The following is a 3,952-nucleotide window of genomic DNA, read 5'->3' as shown; positions in this document are numbered from 1 at the left end:
CTCCGCGCCTGCCTCTGCCGAGCGCCCTGCCCGGGCCGGGCTGGCTGCCTGGTGAGTGGGCGGGGCCCCGCGGCGCCCAGCCTCGCTCTCTGACGTCAGCCGCGGCGGTTGGCCGGCCTTCCCAGCTGCCGTTGGGGGGGCGGGGGTGGTTGGGGTTGCACGTGCGCGCGGCTCCCAACGCCCCTCGCCGTGACTGGGGTGGGGGCGGTGTTCTCGCTGCCTCTCCGTCTCAGTCTTCGTAGACCTCACCTGCCCGGGGAAGAGCTGGAGGAGGACACTGAGGCAGCCCCCACGCAGAGCCCTGCCTCCACGCTTCCTTCCCAACTCTGGCCTGTGCTGGGGCAGGGAAAACACCATGTATTTGGATCCAAGAAGGTAGTTTTCCTGAAGCTGTCTTCGGGATATTGTTCCACTGGCGTGGCTTAGGACCCGCCGAGGTGGTGGCACTTAAAGCCCATTTTATGGGAATAGGGAGTCCTCTCTAGCTTGCTCCTGTGGTCTCGTGGCTGAGGGCAGGTGAAACTCGGGGGCATCCGATCTGTTCCTTCCAGGGGTGTTCAGTAAGGTTGAGCACCCTGGTTGAGAATAACTACTCTAGGCCAAAGGCGAAGGACTATCTTTTTACAATTTTCTGTGGTGTTCTTTGATAACGACTAGTCAAAAGATTTTTGGGAGACTGAGGACATTGGGTCAAATACAGACTTCACATTTAAGCCCTTCCTTAGAGTCTTCCTCTGGTTCCTGGGATTCTGAATTGTGGCTGCTGCATTTCTGTTGATTACCCCCTGACAGATCCCCTTTACTAGGATCCTCCTGGCAATTCTCGCTGCTGTAAGCAAAGTCACATCAGTTGTGCATACACCGAAGGACAACCTGGACTGCGTCGTGGGCGCTAGCCGTGATAATATTAATCGGGAGACATGAGAGTGCCAGCGATAAATTTTATTACTCCTGCAGAAGGGTAGACTCTCGTCTTAAGGACGGAGAGCTACCCCGAGAGGGGGTTTGAACTTCCATATTTATATGTTTGTCTACATATGAAACAGTCAGTTGCGCACGCAAGAAGGTTAGTCATTGTTATATTACATGTTTTTGTTATAATTATCCTTTGGGGTCGCGGTCATCCAGTGGGCGCCTTCCTCTTTCCAATTGAATCATCCTGGGCCCCGGACTCTGGGGGTCGTGACCATCATGAGGGTGTCTTCCTCTTTCCAATTGAATCAGCCTAGGCCCCGGAGTAAATCTCTTCTGCTTACAATTCCTTATCTAAAATTCCTACTTCACCTATAGTTACATATGCTATTCTAAATTGCTTAATAACCAACTTGTTAAACCAGTGCTATCTGGACTTATGAACTTATCTATTCCTAAACTTATGATTTATTCAGCAAGCTACTAAACATAATATTTTTATATCACTGCCCATCTGAAAAGGGAAAGGCACGATATCCTATTTTACAGCACTGGATTTCTCTAATTGCTCTGAGAGGATCATTCACTACATACATGGTATCTACCTTGAAACAAGGTTTTACCTGCATATTTTGCTAAACATCTTGTCACATAAGGACATGAGAAACGAAAGTATAGATTAGGGTGATAGTAACGAACAACACCAATCACTGAATTTGCTGCTGTTCCTTCTGCCTTTTGTGGTGACTTACAGGAATGTCTGACACTTCTCATCCTTATTTTGCAGGTAGTCTCCAGAAGAGCCTTTCACTAGGTCAATCTTCTAAAGGCTTTTTAATTAGTAACACAATCAACAGTCTCCTAATTTGTTCCCCTGGCATGTAACCTATTTTTTCCTAAAATACCTGTTTGACAGAGAGCAGAATCTTTCTCCAATTTAAACTGACCTCACGATACCTTCTTTTTCTCCACACTCAAGTTTGTCTGCCACTAGGCTACAACCTACACCCCTGACTAGTATCTAAGCACTTCTCTCTCTCTTCTCCCTCCCCCCAGCCCCACTTTTGTTACTTTTTTTGCCTCTTGTGTTCTAGGGTAGAAAAATCTTGCCAGCAAACAGCTCTTGTATGCTTAGCAGTAGCAGATCCTCTTCCCTTCCATTGCCCTTAGGCTCTTTTCTTCCCAAATCCTGTTTTCCATTTGTCACAAATGACTTTAACATGGTGCCCTTAAACAATCTCAATAAGAATTCACTGAGCCTGGAAGCACACATTAAAGGGGAATAGATAAACCCTGTACAATGACTCTCCTTTGAACTCTTTCCCCTTCTTTACTATCTTCTAAGTAAAACAGTTTGAATAAAAACTATACCAGAGATGAAAGATAACAGTCTGTGTAGAGGAACATGATGGAATGAAAGGATGACAGAAAAAGGAAAAGGGAAAGAGAACTGCCATTATCAAAGGACCTAACCTGGAGACCAAGAATAAATCTGGAAGTGATGTAAACAACAGAAAACAGAGCTAGAGGGGAAAAACCTGAATTTAATATTAATAGAACACATATTTGAAAAAGAGCAAGAATACAGGGAGGCAAGAGGTTTATTAATTGTTTGACAGTGACCTTTCCTTTGGTCTATTTCCCCCAAAGAAATAGAAAGCAAGAGCGATCCGTGGTTAAAGCTCCAAGACAAATTTTAATAAGCTACTTGTTATTTAGGCTCTAAATGCAAGCTGTCTACAACTGTGAAATTAACTTTTAATTTATTTTACAATGTGGCTATTTCACAGAGCTAAGATATAAGCTACTGGAAGAGAAGGAGGGGGTGAGGGCCTGATTTTGTACTTACGGACTGCATAGCAAGACTTCCATTGATTTAATGGCTTATAGAAGTCTTATTCTACCAAAATTAGCTGTCACAATGTCTGCACTTACTTGTTTCATGCCTATGCATCATGTTACCTTTTTATCTCCATGGTCCCATGCTATATTTTTCACATAGGACCTCATCTGCCTCATTCAATGAGCAAGAGGGAAGCTGCTGTCTAAATGAGCAGCTACTACATGTTTTCTTTTCTTCTCCTTGATCAGTGTATACCTATAGCCTCATGCACTCTATTCAAACCCTCCTTTCAAGATGGATTTATTAACTTCCTCATGGGGTTTTCTATAAAAGTTGAGGGCTTGATACTTAAAATTGTGTTCTCAATGCTATTATGAAATATGGGGGTATTCTTATCCTGATTACAGAACGGAAGCTGAGACACAGTGGTCATGTCTACACATGCTTTAATGCGCTGTGGTTAGTGCTCATTAAGTTCAGCATCTGTAATAATGGGTACTAACTAAATGTGCAGTAATCAGTGCTACTGCACAGTAGCACCAGCACATGCCTTTTTAGTGACTAATTCTACTAATTTAGAGGCTATTTCTATTGTGCAATAGCACAGCTTTTGCTGTGACATGCTAAAGTGCTGTAGAATTAGTCTACTGCGCATTTACCGTCTCATGTAGATGCACTCAGAAAGATTAGATCAAAAGTGTCTGTTAATTTTGGCTGCCCACACTGAGTTACCTTTTTCAAATATATGGGGAGGATGAAGAAAGCACTGGGAAATGTGGGGCCCCTGCAAGATCCTCTGGGCAATCTGGTGGTTGCGCCAGAGGAGGAAGCAGACCTCTTTAACCAGTTCTTCACCTCCATTTTCTTGTGCAGGGACTGGGACTTACCCACTGTGATGCAAAATGGACTCGAGGGGAATGCCTCCAGACCTCAGGTTGGGGAGCACCGGGTTAGAGAGCTTCTGGAGGGGCTGGACGTGTTCAAATCAGCAGGTCCAGATGCTCTCCACCCCAGGGTGTTGAGGGAGATAGCAGGGGTTATTGCAGGGCCCTTGGCACGGCTTTATGAGTGCTCTTGGTGCTCGGGCCAGGTGCCAGATGATTGGAAGATAGCCAACGTGGTCCCCATCTTTAAAAAAGGGAGGAGGGAGGACCCGGGCAACTATAGGCCCATCAGTCTTACCTCATTCCTAGGGAA

This window comes from Gavialis gangeticus, unplaced genomic scaffold (genome assembly GCF_001723915.1).
Source record: "Gavialis gangeticus isolate Ggan-Ray unplaced genomic scaffold, GavGan_comp1, whole genome shotgun sequence".
Taxonomy (NCBI): Eukaryota; Metazoa; Chordata; order Crocodylia; family Gavialidae; genus Gavialis; species Gavialis gangeticus.
This window is presented reverse-complemented; position numbering follows the sequence as displayed.